General features: G+C 51.7%; 1 protein-coding gene across 2 annotated transcripts in view; it reads left to right on the top strand.

The window, feature by feature from the left end:
- ADCK1 (aarF domain containing kinase 1) overlaps positions 1-14462 on the top strand; it is a 173995-nt gene that overhangs the window by 27803 nt on the left and 131730 nt on the right. The window lies entirely within an intron of this gene.

Below are 14462 nucleotides of genomic sequence, written 5' to 3'. Positions count from 1 at the left end.
TCAAGAGGGCACTCAGCTCTTGGGGGAGTGGGAAGACAGATAGTCTTATGTTGCCTAACGACAGCAAGAGGGCCTTGTTTGTATCGTGCTTGTCCAGTTAGTTAGTGAGGACTGTAATACAAGTTTTGAGTGAAATGAACTGGGGGCATATATTATGGATGTAAAATCCAGTTTAATTAGTTAACCAGTTAAATGTTAGGTTTAACTGATTAAATGAGGGGAGGGATGGCTGGAGAGGTCCTGTTGCCGCCGATGGGGGATGCTCCAGCAGGGCTGGAGCACTCCCATCCAGTGTGCGCTGAGGACTGAGGCTGCTCCAGCCCAGCTGCAGCATCCCTGCCTGTGGCACTGCCATGGATGGGGGGCACTCCAGCTTATCTGGAGCAGCCTCTGTCCGTGGCAAGAAGGGCCACTCAAGCCCAGCTGCAGTGGTGTGACCCCCCACCACCCGTGATGACCCCATTCCCTACTGGTTAACTGTACTGAGTAAGCCTCATCTGTTTAGGGTGAGGCTAACTGGTGAAACATTGACATCCCTGGCAGATATTGTGGGTGAGTGGTTGATCCTCTGGTCTTTGCTGCAGAGCATTCCTGAAGAAACTGAGAAGCAATTGGGCAATCTAAGGGACTCTTCACTGCCAGAGTTTCTGTCAGTGTGTTCTGATGTAACTAATTAATATGAATAAAAATAGCTTCCATAGTGACAAGAACGACAATATAAATAAAATCTCTGCCAAGGCCCCTCAATCGTGCCTTGCAAAGCTCTTGTTTTTCACTTCTGGGGCCTTGCACTGCCAATGCCCTTTGATCCTTTCTCAAAGATTCTAGTGCTTTTGTGCTTTTCCAGCCTTCTGTCTCCTCAGCTGTATCATTCCTGGAGCTTCTTCATGGTAGCGGATGTGGATTGTGCTGATCTATGCCCAATTAGGCAGCAAACTTTGAAATAGGACTACCGAGCCGGTTTAATTTTCACTCAACACTCCTCAGGGTTAGACTTCGGTGTCCTGAGGTGAAGAGCTAGTGGATTGGGCCAGCCCATCCGCTTACTAAGACCAGAGTGCACCACGCAGCCCCTCTTAGAGCTTAGTCACATGTACCTGACTGTAACTAATACAAAGTGCTTAGGAGTGTCTTGCAGGGCAGCTTGCCTAGGGTTGCACTCACTTTCCTCTATGACTGCAGAAATAGTTGTTGTCGCTCTTCTAGTCACAGGTGGGTGTTACTTGAACTAACAGGCAGTAGATGTCAGATTGACAGACTTGGAATTTGGAGCTGTCTCTCTCCTTCTGCCCATGTCTCTGCCATCTTCATAACTCTGCAGTAGCCCTGAGGACTATGGCTTTTACTCTTGGATGCTGAGTCCAATGCAGCACTGGTTGGTAAAGAGTGAAAATCCCCACCTTTTTCTACGAGTGTCCCCGTGGGTGCTCCACAATAGGTGTCGGGCTCGCCCCGGCGCCGCAGATGGGAAACTTTCCAGCAGTTTCTCTCGGACCGCACGTGTGCGCCCCTGGCCACGTGTGCGATCCAGTCCCCGCCAGTTCCTTCTTAACCGCCATCGGCTGCAGATGGAATCCGCTCAGGCTGCGGCCAGAATCAGCGTAGTTAGAGTTTTTAGTTTAGACTGTTGATTTCTTTTCTTGCAAAAAAAAAAAAAAAAAAAAAAAAAGGGGGGGGGAGCGAAAAGGACAAAAAAAATAATATATATAGAAAGTTTTAGTAAAAGAGAGAGAGAGGAGCGGAGACAGCGCGGGGCCGTGAAGGCCAGTAGGCCTCCTGCCGCGGCAGGCTGGGGTCCATGAAAGGGGAACAGGCACAGAGACAGTGCTAAGTACCCTAGTAACAGCTCAAAAGACTCACCGCGATGTCCTCTTCAGGATTCAAAAAGTGTGAGTCCTGCCGCGAAGCTATGCCGGCCTCCGATGGGCATAGTCAATGCATTAGGTGCCTGGGGGAATCACACGTTACCCAGAAGTGTTCCTTTTGTGCAAAGCTCACAGCCAGAGCAAGAAAGGATAGAGAAAAGCGGCTGGAAATGCTGCTGTTTGATAAGGCCCTCCAGCCAGACGTGCCGGAGAGGCCTCAATCGGAGGGACCCACAGGGCTCCATAAAAGGAAGGCGGCTTCCCTCACCCACTCGGTGCAGAAACGGAGGAAGCTCTCTCCAGCCCGATCCCTGCCGGCGGTCACAGTGAGCGGGACGGACGTAGCACACAGCCCCCAGCCGCAGTCCCAAACAAGCGGCAGTGCACGTGGGAGAGGCTGAGCCTCCGATTACTAAACAGCCGGCACGCACAGCCTTCAGAGCGGCGGCCGGGCAAGCGCTGGAACCGGTGGCACTGCCGCAAGCGGCACAGATCCCAGCGGCGCCAACGGTGCAGGGCCAACAGGCATGCAGCCTGCAGGCACCGGAGGAGGCTATCAGTGTGGCACCGCAGCTGAGCGTGCCGAGCGCGGCGCCGACAGCGGGGCCGAGATCCCTGGCACGGGAGGGGGCGGTGCCAGCCCCGCAGGGGAGGGGAAAGGCAGCAGCAAAAACCCGGCACCGCAGCCCTTCTCCGGACAGGGCTGCAGTGCTCCTTTCAACAACCCCTCCCCTTATGCTGCGCACGCCAACCAGAAGGCATGGGTCTCCTCCAGCCTACCCAGAGCCTCCTTCTCCGTTCCTCCAACCAGCGTCACCGTGGCTCGGGCCACCTTCGCCTTTTCTGGGATTGGATCCCCTGGAGTACTATCACAAACCAGTTTCACCACTGTCTCAGTCATCGAGAAGATCTCGCTCTCCCAGACATCGTGGGTATGCACCTTGAGAGTGGTCCAGGTCTCCATCCCAGGAACCATGCCCGTGCTGCCATGGTCGCCCTTACCATGCTGGGCATAGACACCACAGGCATACACCCAGGGGCAGGTCCCCCTCGACCGTCCAATACCCCCGCGGGCACTCACGGACGGGGAAGGAAACACAGCGGTCTCAGGGGGAATTGATATTGGAACCCCGAGATTTTCCCTCGCAAGCCTCTAGCGAGAGGGTGTACCACCGATAGCAGGACCCTGAGAGTTCGAGGGAGGCTTACCCAAGTGGTTCCTCCTTGTCCTCCCCCGACGAGGCTACGGCCCCCAGGGAAGTTGCTCCCCCGGACGACCTCAAACAGTTTCAGGAGCTGTTTAAAAGGGTGGCTTTCACGCAAGGCATCCAAACAGCAGAGGTGCAGGAGAAGCACCACAAGCTCCTCAAAAATCTGAGACCTCCAGCCTCATCCAAAATCGCTATTCCGCTCAACGAAGCAATCATGGAGTCTGCTACTACCATATGGCAGACCCCGGCTTCTGCTCCACCTATAACAAGAGATCGGATAAGAAATACTTCGTCCTGGCGAAGGGCATGGAGTTTCTGTTTAGTCACCCACAACCAAATTCGCTGGTGGTAGAATCGTCTCAGCAGAGATCAAAGACTTCCCAGTACAAAGCGGGGGGCACAGACAGAGATGCCAAGAAGCTAGAGCTATTCGGCAGGAAGGTATACTCCTCCTCTACCCTGCTGTTGAGAATGGCAAATTATGCAGCACATCTAGTGAACCATAATTTCGATAATTACTCCAGGCTTACTTCTCTCATGGACTCGCTTCCAGAAGATAAGAAGCTGGTGCTGAAGGCCATCGTGCAAGAGGGCTATGCAGCTTCAAGGACGGGAGTCCAGATCGCCCTGGACGTGGTGGACACGGCGGCACGCTCAACGGCTGCGGCAGTGGTCATGCGCAGGGAATCCTGGCTTCAGACATCGGGTATCCCGACGGATCTGCAGGCGAAAATTGTTGATCTCCCCTTCGACACGCAGAAGCTGTTTGCAGAGTCAACCGATTCGGTCCTTCATTCCAGTAAGGACTCAAGAGCTACACTCAGAACCCTGGGTATTTATACCCCTCCATACAGAAAGAAAAAGTATTACCCTCAACAAAGGCGATACCCGTACCAACCTCAGCATGCTCAGTACCAACGGGGCTACGACCAAGGGCGACATCAACAGCAGCAACAGTATAGAACTCCTAGGCGACGTTCCCAGCAGAGCCGTGCATCCTCGGGGCAGGCCCAAAGGCAACAAGTTTGACGGACAGGTCGAGGGCTGCACTATTACCACCATCGTGCAATGCCATCCCCAGCTAATGTTCCATCATCGCCTCCGACCGTTCCACTCACAATGGCAAAAGATCACCGCAGACAAATGGGTACTGGAGATCATAGCCACGTGTTACGCAATCCCCTTCCAGTCGCTCCCACCCCCAAAACCTCCGCCCAGGCCTCATCTCGGGGATGCTTCCCACGAGGCAAAACTCAAGCAGGAGGTGGACCATCTTATGTTCATAGGGGCGGTGGAAAGAGTGCCGGAGCGACTCTAGGGGAAAGGGTTTTATTCACGATACTTCCTCACAGAGAAGAAAACAGGAGGCTGGAGGCCCATCTTAGATCTTTGAGGCCTCAACCGGTACTTGCGCAAACAATGTTTTCGGGTGATCACAGTCACCTCTATAGTCACGGCACTGAACGATGGAGATTGGTTTGCAGCCCTCGACTTCCAAGATGCGTATTTTCGTATAACGATCCACCCGGCACACAGACGCTTTCTCCATTTTATGGTCGGCAAAGAACATTTCCAATACAAGGTCCTTCCGTTCGGCCTCTCCTCGGCCCCCAGAGTCTTTACCAAAACCCTGGCAGTGGTGTCAGCCTACCTGCACAGACAGGGGGTATTTATATTCCCATATCTGGACGACTGCCTACTGAAAGGGGCCTCGAAGGCAGAGGTACTACGCATGATACGCGTCGCAGCGAACACGTTTTCTTCGCTGGACTTGGTCATCAACCTCGCAAAGTCAAAGACCGACCCCACACAAGACATAGAGTTCATAGGGGCTCGTATAAACTCTATTACAGCAAGGGTCTATCTACCCAACACTCGCTTTCGCGCCATCGGTTCCCTGGTGCAAGTCATTACATACAGCCCCACGGTGCTGGTCTTAACGTGCTTGCAGCTGCTAGGCCACATGACAGCGGCAACGTTTGTGGTGCAGAACGCCAGATTGCATATGCGGAGCCTGCAACATTGGCTGGCGAGCGTCTACAAGCCGGTGTCCCACACTGTCCGCAGGGTGGTGTCGCCCACGACAGAGGTGCGCAGATCCCTGCAATGGTGGGTAAACCCCAAGAACATGCTAACAGGGGTACCCTTTCACCCACCACAAATCTCTATTTTTCTTACTACCAACACTTCCCACATAGGGTGGGGAGCACACATCGACGACAAGGTGATGCAAGGACTGTGGTCCCCTACAGAACAGTCACTGCATATAAATATACTAGAGCTCAGAGCAGTGTTCAACGCCTGCAAACACTTTCGAGACCACATACAAGGCAAAGTAGTCGGGATCAATACAGACAATACCTCCACTATGTTTTATATAAATTGACAAGGAGGAGCTCAATCCCGTGCCCTGTGTGCGGAAGCAGTCCGGCTGTGGAACTGGTGCACCGCCAACAATATAACGTTGAAGGCCTCGTACTTACCAGGCTCTCACAACGTGAAAGCAGACCAGCTGAGCAGGCGCTTTGCACTCATGCACGAATGGCAGATCCGCTCCGATGTGCTACGATCGATCTTTCATACATGGGGGTTTCCCCAGATAGACCTGTTTGCCACTCAGCACAACAAGAAGTGCCCCCAGTACTGCTCCAGGGCAGGATTGGGGCGGAGGTCCCTGGGGGATGCATTCACGATTTCGTGGAAGGGCCCTCTGCTTTACGCGTTTCCCCCCACCGTGCTCATCTACAAGGTCTTGCAGAAAGCCAGGAGGGAGGGAGCCTGCATGATCCTAGTGGTCCCCACATGGGATCGACAGCAATGGTTCCCCTTGCTTCTGCGCATGTCGGACCGCCCACCGCTTCCCCTTCCAGTAGCGCCGGACCTGCTCACGCAGGCCGAGGGGTCCATAGTGCACCCACACCCTCAAGGCCTGCGCCTACAAACATGGTTAATTCATGGCTCAGCTCCCTAGAGAGTACATGTACGGAGGGAGTACAACAAGTCCTTCAGAGTAGCCGAAGGACCTCCACCAGGAAGACTTATAAGCAGAAATGGACTCGATTCGCTGCATGGTGTTCTGCCAAGCAGTTAGCTCCCCTTGATGTTCCTATACCTGTAATACTAGAATATTTACTGAACCTCAAAAGAGGCGGGCTCTCCCTATCCTCGCTAAAGGTCCATCTCGCCGCTATATCGGCTTTTCAGCATGAAGAGGAAGGGCCCACGGTGTTTGCCCATCCTATTGTTACCAGGTTCCGGAAGGGGCTGGTAAACCTGTACCCCCCTCGGAAACTGCTTCCACCATCGTGGAACTTGGACCTGGTGCTCAGCGCGCTAACGGGCCCACCTTTTGAACCCTTAGCCACAGTTCCCCTACGTCTACTTACGATAAAAATGACCTTCCTTCTTGCAATCACGTCAGCTCGCAGGGTGAGCGAGCTCGCAGCGGTTATGGCAACGCCGCCCTGCACAGTATTCTCAAAGGAGGCGGTAACCTTACGGCTGCACCCAGCCTTTGTTCTGAAAGTTTCTTCAGAGTTCCACCTTTACGAACCTATAGTTTTACCCTCGTTTTAACCGAAGCCTCACAGCTCCGGCAGGGAGGCACGCCAACATCTCCTGGACGTGAGGAGGGCGTTGGCCTTCTACATAGACAGAACTAAGTCCTTCCAGAAAACGGACAGGCTTCTAGTCTCTCTTGCTCCCAGGTCGAAAGGGGAGGGTCTCTCTTCACAGAGAATCTCGAAGCACATTGTGTCCTGTATAAAAATGTGCTACGAACTTCAAAAGATTCCTTTGCATGCCCCGCCCAGGGCCCACTCCACCAGGGCGGTGGCTGCGTCAACAGCCTTTTTCAAGGGCATCGCGTTAAAAGACATCTGTAGAGCGGCGACCTGGTCATCATATGACACCTTCGCCAAACAATCTGCACCAGGTATTCGAAGAGGATACCTGTCTGTCGACAGCAGTCCTTTCAAGGGCAAGCTGCAGATAAACTGATTACCCACCTCCGTACTTGGGTTACTGCTGGGTAGTCACCTATTGTGGAGCACCCATGGGGACACTCGTAGAAGAAAGAGAAGTTACTCACCGTAGTAACGATGGTTCTTCGAGATGTGTCCCCGTGGGTGCTCCACCACCCGCCCATCCTCCCTGCTTCAGATCTCTGTTTAGTGTTTTTCAGGAGCATCCGAGGCGGTTGGTCAAGGAACTGGCAGGGACCGGATCGCGCACGTGGCCGGGGACGTGCAAGGGAGCGGCGCGTGCCAGCGCATGCACGGTCCGAGAGAAACTGCTGGAAAGTTTCTGATCTGCGGCGCCGGGGCGAGCCCGACACCTATTGTGGAGCACCCACGGGGACACGTCTCGAAGAACCACTGTTACTACGGTGAGTAACTTCTCTTTCTGGCAGCTGTCCATTAGTCTATGTCAGGGGTCTGCAACCAAATTAATGAGAAGAGCCATTTTGTTCAAATTCACTTGTAAAATCAATACTTCAAGAGCTGCAATGCATGTGAATATAGGACAGTCCTTAATAAATAACATTAAACCATACTTTTTGTCACCCCTGTTTTAAGAACAGCGCACACACAATGATTTGTACCAGTTAGAAAGTTGTTACCCCATCCCTAGGTTTATCCTGCCACACCTGCCCTGCCCCAACGTGCCCACTTAATCTGGATCTTACTTGCCCATCCACTGCTCTCCCCCCCCACACGTACATTGGGTTCACCCTGCCCTCCCTTCCTCTGCTTTGGGTCCCTCCCCAAATTTCTCAGGCCAGAAAGTGCCTGCAGCTTTCCCAGCCACTCCCCACCCAGCAGCACTGGCACCAGAGTCACTGGGTCTTGGGGCTGGGCAGGAAGCTGTGCTGGGTCCTGGGGGAGCTGACCTTGTCCCACCGGATGCAGCTCCAGGCTCCTGCAGCTGCTGTGAAGCAAGGAGGATTTGGGGGGGCACTGTGCTGCATGAGAGAAGGCTCTGGCCCTGTAGGGAGGGAAGGTGCATGCACAGGAGGCCTCCCCATTGCCTCTTCCTTCTTCGGATGGCTCTGGTTGGGGAAGACTTGACCACCACTTCCGCTGCTTGCTTCTCTCACATGCAGCATGGGCAGCTCCCTGCACTTCCCCCTAACCCTAACCCTAACCCTTAACAGCTGTCTGTTCAACCAATTCAAATTAGTTCCATTACTTCAACGGGAGTAGCACAGAGAGCCGTGAGAGGAATCAGCAGCAGAAGTGCCCAGAGCTGCAAGTGACTCTTTCAAGAGCTGCATGTAGCTCTGGAGCCACAGGTTGCCAACCCCTGGTCTGTGACTAGAATTGTTGGGTTTTTAGGTTAATTCCTTGTGAACAAGGGTGCACGGTGCATGCACTGCCTCTGTCATCAGTGGACCCCTGCATTGGCAACTGCAGTGGAGCGGCAAAGGACTTAGTGGGAGACTGAAGTCTCCTAGAGTTGATCAGGCCTGGGGCATTGAGCTGGGAGGAAGCTTGCTGTGCAGCTGCCCAAGTTGTAGAAGTTGGTTCAAAAGCCTTCAGATTCCAGGGTTATCCATCTGCCACCTTCACCAGCACTAAAAGTTATTGGAAAGAATGTTACTTCGAAACCTGGGTCTGCAGAAGGGCTGGGTTGTAGCTGCTCTAGAGAAGCTAAGGTGGTGGAGTTTCTGGTGCTACCAACTGCATGTAGTTTGACAGCTGTTTCCAGCCACCCTTGCAAAACTCTGGTCTTTTGACTTGTGTTTCCATGACCTCATTAACCTCTGTCATGCTGCTTCTGATGGTCTGCCACCTTGTGCTCTTGGCAGCAGGACAGGGACCTGTTTGTTGGAGTGTTCTTTGGTCTGTCCAGCCTTGGCAGCCAAGACTTGCTGAGTCTGCATTTGTGCATTGGCTGAGTGAGTCAGTGAAATTGCAAAAGGGCCTTGTGCCATGGCCTGTGTTTTCTTCAAGAAGCCTCAAGGTGCTGAAAGGAGAGAGCCAAATGCAGAGGCTGTGAAGCAAATTCAGGCAAAGCATGAGCAGGTGAAACTCACTTGGTGAGTGTTGTATCCTGGCTGGTCTTGCTGTTGGGGGAGTATTAGGCTAAAACGCTTGTCTCCGTGACAGCAACTAGGAGTGTGGTCTAGCAACACTCTTGAACTATCTGAGCTAGCAAAGTGTCAGATGTGAGGAAGGCCCTGACCTCTGCAGTTGGATTGGGGAGCAGCAGACAGAGGCTGTTGTTTTTGGGGCACCAGTCTCAATCTAACCCCAGGTGGGTAGTAACTGAAAGCCTTTCTGCCCAGAAGCTGTTCAGTGGTCTCTGTGGATTGGGTTTGGTGGGTCTGCATGACACCTCATGCAGGAGCTGAAAAATCTGCTATCAGAGCTGGTACTGATTGGCCTCTTCTTGTTGGCTGTCAGCAGTGGCCAAGAGAGACTGCATTCCCCTTTCAGCTCGAGGGTGAGACCCTCCAGGTCAGGGGCGTGTTGCACAGACAGGTGAGGGTATGTGTTTGAGGGGCACTAGCACTGGACATAAACAGAGGTCTTCAGTCTCCCAGGGCTCTTAATCTGGCACTGGCATCTTCTATCTTGTCAATCTTCTTGCTCCCACCTTTAGTTTGGCCTCAAGCCCCTATTTATGTGCTGTTCCAACAACTGTTTCTGTGTTTCATTGTTCTGGCCTTGGCTGATCCACACGGCCACTACCACCTTCTGCCTCACAACATGATGTGGGTGCCACTGGAATACAAGGAACACGATGCTCTATAATAATAATTTCTGTTCAATAGCTAAACAGGGAACCTCAGATAAACCCCAGTGGCAATACCTGAGCCTACTGAGGCCAAACAGGGACATAGTCATTAGGAAACAATTAAACACAAAGCAGATTAAGAGGGAAACAGGTTCCCTGGAGGCTCATAGCCAGGTTCCCACTTAGCTCCAAGGAAACCTCTTCAGTCTCACTCTCTTCTTCTTCCCTCCTGGGCCATTTTTGATGCTAATATTCTCAGCTAGGCAGTTCTCAGCACCTCTTTATAATCAGCAAATTGGGGGAATATTTACTACTTTAGTGAAACAACTGTGTGAGCTGGGATATAGTAATGTCTCTGAGATCTGTTAGCCTAGACCTGATGCTCTCACTTCTCTTTTGCTTCTTCCTTGCCCCAGGCCAGGAGGAGTGGGGAGCTACTTCTTTGCTAATACTGCAGTGCTGTCCCAGCAACCGAGTTATGAGCCCTGTCCTTGCCACTCTTGCTGCTTACAGCTGTCAGTATCAGGAGTGAAGCTGATGTGAGCCATGTAAGTTGCACAGGTGTCAAGCAGGGTAACCATAATCTTCAGTCTGTAGAGTGGGATCTAATGGCACTCCTGGCACTTTCCTGCAGTTCCTGCTAATTGCGGCTAGTGCTGGTCTCGTCATACTGTGGTCATCTCTGGACATGTTTAGCTCTGGAGACACTGGTGATTGCTTAGTAGGATTTATATGTGTGCCCAATCTCAGGAGCACCAAAGAGATCATTACTTTCACAGGTTTATGATATGGTCCTGAGCGTTCCTACTAGCTCGCTTAACTTGTTGGTAGGATATACGCTAAAGTGAGCACTGCCTTCTGCTCATCCCTTCAGGGGTAATTCAGATCACAGAGGAGATGAAGGATGTCAACTCAGTCACCTTTGCCACTCAAGTGGTTTCATAACTGGAATCTTCCTCCCATCACTGGATTGTGACATTTCTTCAGGTGCCCTCTCTTTCTGGGGCAATGCAGCCTCTGTGTGATGTCTGTCTCTCTCCCTAATCTGTCTTGTACCTACCCCAGGTAGTTTCAAACAAACTCATCACAACAGCATCGGGGTGTCGCTTCATAAAGGGATGTTGTCTTTCTGCAGGTTCCGCCTTCAGATCTGAAAGTGTCGCAAAGCTTGTTTCAGGACTGGCATTCAAGTGTGGTGGTAGTAGCAGCTGGGTGTGTGCCATCATGCTCACTGGTATAGAAGCGCTGCATGGCTGACAGGCTTCAGTCGGACAAAATACCCATGATGCACCATCTTAATGTAAAATATGGCTCCTGAGGATGTGGATGGCATCATGTTAATGGGGAGGCAGTGGAAGATGAGGATGGAAGGGAACTGTGCTCAGGAAATCTCTGGATAGATTTAGAATCAGTCCATGAGTTGACTTTGTTGGCTTCAGAATTACTTTGCCAGGGAAAAATCATTTGGGAAGGCTAATTACCTTTGAGAGTAGAATTGGGATGTTCTCCTCAGTCAAGCTGGTGGCTATGGGACTGTCAGTACTTGGGTAATTAGTTGGAAACTGTCACTGTATGAAATTCGGGGTTCTTGCTCCTGGGAGGCTGTTCCTGGAAGCTATAGTGTTTGTCTCTTAAATGAGAGGGTATTCATAAAGAAGGCATTGGCACTTGGTATAGTGGCCAAATTTCTGGAGCCTCCCGCCTCTGGAAGAAACAGAGAAATGAGTGAACAGATGACCTAAGATTTGCAGATGATGCAGGCTGGAGAGGTAGCCTGTGTCTATGATCATTGCTTGTGATTAAGTAACAGTCTGCATCCTGAATGATAGCAGATCATGCTCTAAATCAGGGGTAGGGAACCTGCTGTCTGGACGCGGACTGTGGCTTGCCTGGATCTTGACTGTGAGGCTCAGGGCTCTCCTCCCTTCCAGCCTGTGGGGTATGTGGAGCGCTGAACCTTGTGGTTTGGAGTCAGGCAACCTGGGGCCAGATTTGGCCCATGAGCTCTGCCTGGTGGCGGCAGGAAGCAGCAGCACTACCACTGCTGCTGCTGCTTTTCCCCATCCCTTGGCTGGGGAAATGGCACCCCAGAGGTTCCTGGAAAGGCTTTTCTCCCTAACTCTCCCAGGGCATTGCCCACCACTGCTCTGATTGGCTGGAATTCTGGCCATTCAGAACAGTGGGAGGGGCATTGCCTGGAAAAAAAGGCCTCCCCAGAGAGCATTTCTCCATGCTGCCATTCTCCAAGCTAGGGGAGGGGTGGCAGCAGTGGCACATGGAGGTGAATGCTCCCCCATCACCCTGCCCCTCTTCCACATAGATTCCCCCCAACCCCACCCTGCTTCTGCACCCCTTCTTCCCAAACCCCCACCTTCAGTCTGTTTCTGTACCCTCCTTCCTTCCCAGACCTCACCCCCCAGACTGCTCCTGCATCTCCCCCTTGTCAAGACCCCTCACCTTCCCCTACTCTTGAGCCTCCCAATCTCCTCCATCCACACATGCACCTTACTTCCCATTCAACTCCCCAACCCTCGCACATTTTTTCACCCCTCCTCTTACCCAGACCACCCATCCCACCCTGATCCTTCAGTCTCCCTCTCACCCAGACCCCCCATCCCAAGCCCACTCTTTCACCCTCCCTCCCTTCCAGACTCCAAATGCTTACCCCCAACCCGCCCCTGTACCCTCCCTCCTTCCCCAACCTCACACCAGCTCCCCAACAACCTCCCCACACACTGAACCCTGAACTCCCATTTTTGGTTGTATTCTGGGCCCCTAGAAGAAATAATCTAACCTGGAGGAAGCCCTGAGCTTCAGTTCCAGCTTCTTTATCTCCCCACCTGTGGTGCTGGAATGTGAGGCAAGTGAGGTGTCTCAGTTAGGGGCTGCACTCATAAGTGTCTTTTGTGTTGGGGTTGCTTCCCAATTTTATGTGATCCCCAACTGATTTTTCTGTGGGTCAGTGCTGCCCGACCTAAAAAAGTTTTCTCAGCCTTGCCCTAAATTCTGCGGACTGTAGCTTTGCCTGCACCTGATAAAAGGACCTTCCAAGGAGCTCTCCATGGTGCTGCTTCAGAGTGGCTCTATTAGGGATAAGTTCACAGCTGATGCTCTCCCATTGACTCTGCCTAATGTTATCATTTTGGTGGTACCAGAATTGACAGGAGACCACGCAGTGCATGATTTATTGTGGCTATATTAGACACAATAATTTGATCCCCATTGGAATGGTCACTGCCCCGTCTCGCCCATGTAGACATGCCCTGTCTCTCTTGCTCTCTCTTGTGCCCAAAGGCGGTCTCATATGTGTTCTTGCTTCTCACCTCCAGGTGGGGCTGTTCCTTCGCTATTGGATCACAGATTGTTGGCAGCTTTGTTTTCTTATGGTTGCTTCAAGGTAAACAATAGCCAGAGGAAATTTGAAGAACATCTAGCCAAATGTGGGAAGAAAAACAGTAAGACAGTCTTGAAGGGCAAGCTGCAGAGTCTGTGCATCCTTTTGAAACTTCTGCATTTATAGGGGGCAATCAAAGTGAAGAAAGGAGGTTTTGCTGTTATTGCTACTTTTGTATTTTGACAGCACCTAGAGTCCCTATCTGAGACAGGGTCTCATTGTACTAGATCATATATGCACACTGAGAGATGGTTCCTGCTGTGAAAAAGCCTGCTGTTGAGATTAATTTTTTTATCTTGGTTTTCACCCAAGAGGAGGAGGGTGCAAATATCTGTTTTTCTTTATTCAGAGAATGACTGTCAAAGATAGGGGGCATCAAAAACAAGACCAAACATGATGTAATACCCTGAGAAATTAATTGGTAGCCAGTGACTAAAGGCCTGTTCACTGACATCAGCAGACTTTGGACCAGGCCTCAGGAACAGATGGCATCTGTCTGAAGGAACTGAGGACCCAAATGGATGAACTTCTGGCACCTTGTGATGCTTATTTGAAAGCATCTATTAAAACAAAAGACCATGAGCACGGCCAGTGGTGTATCCATTTGTGGATGTAATCAGCCTTTTTAGCTCCTTAGTGGGGCCCCTGCTTTTCTGTAACACCCTGCTCCAAGAAGCAGTTAGCACTGGGGAAAAGAGCAATAAACATTCATCCTCCAAGAATACCTAGAGTGGACTTTCCAGAGCAGCCATTTGGAAAAAAGAGATCCTGATTGTCCAAGAGATAGCAGGGTTAACAACTGTCAATCATAGCCCTGCTGGCTTAGATGAAAATTGCTGCCTGGCCTTAGCAGGTCATTTTCTGGCTGGAAGCAGAGAAGTGAAAAATGGTAATGCTCTCCAGCCAAAGGAACTTGGCAGATAGCCAGAATTTAGGCTGTTTGAACTTAATATTGGGATCGCAGAGAGGGAAAGGCCTGAGGATGCAGGGATGTGGAGAGGCTTGAGGCAAAAGAACCCAGCAGGAAGTGCCTCACTGAGGTAGCAGCAAATGGTTAAGGTCAGCTGCATGTGGCTGCTGTTTACAGGGTCTCTGAGCTGGAATCTAGAGAAGTGTGTGGGTCTGTGTTCTCCCGCTACCACGGGAAAAGTGGCATAAACTAAAAGCAGGCCTGGATTATTTGGGAGCCCAGACAAAGGGCCCAAAACTGAGGCTGGAGACTCTGCCAAGGGTGAAGAGACTGTTTATTGG

Source organism: Carettochelys insculpta, chromosome 6, assembly GCF_033958435.1.
Source record: "Carettochelys insculpta isolate YL-2023 chromosome 6, ASM3395843v1, whole genome shotgun sequence".
Taxonomy (NCBI): domain Eukaryota; kingdom Metazoa; phylum Chordata; order Testudines; family Carettochelyidae; genus Carettochelys; species Carettochelys insculpta.
The sequence above is the reverse complement of the archived record's forward strand: the minus strand, read 5'-3'. Positions and strand labels throughout refer to the sequence as shown.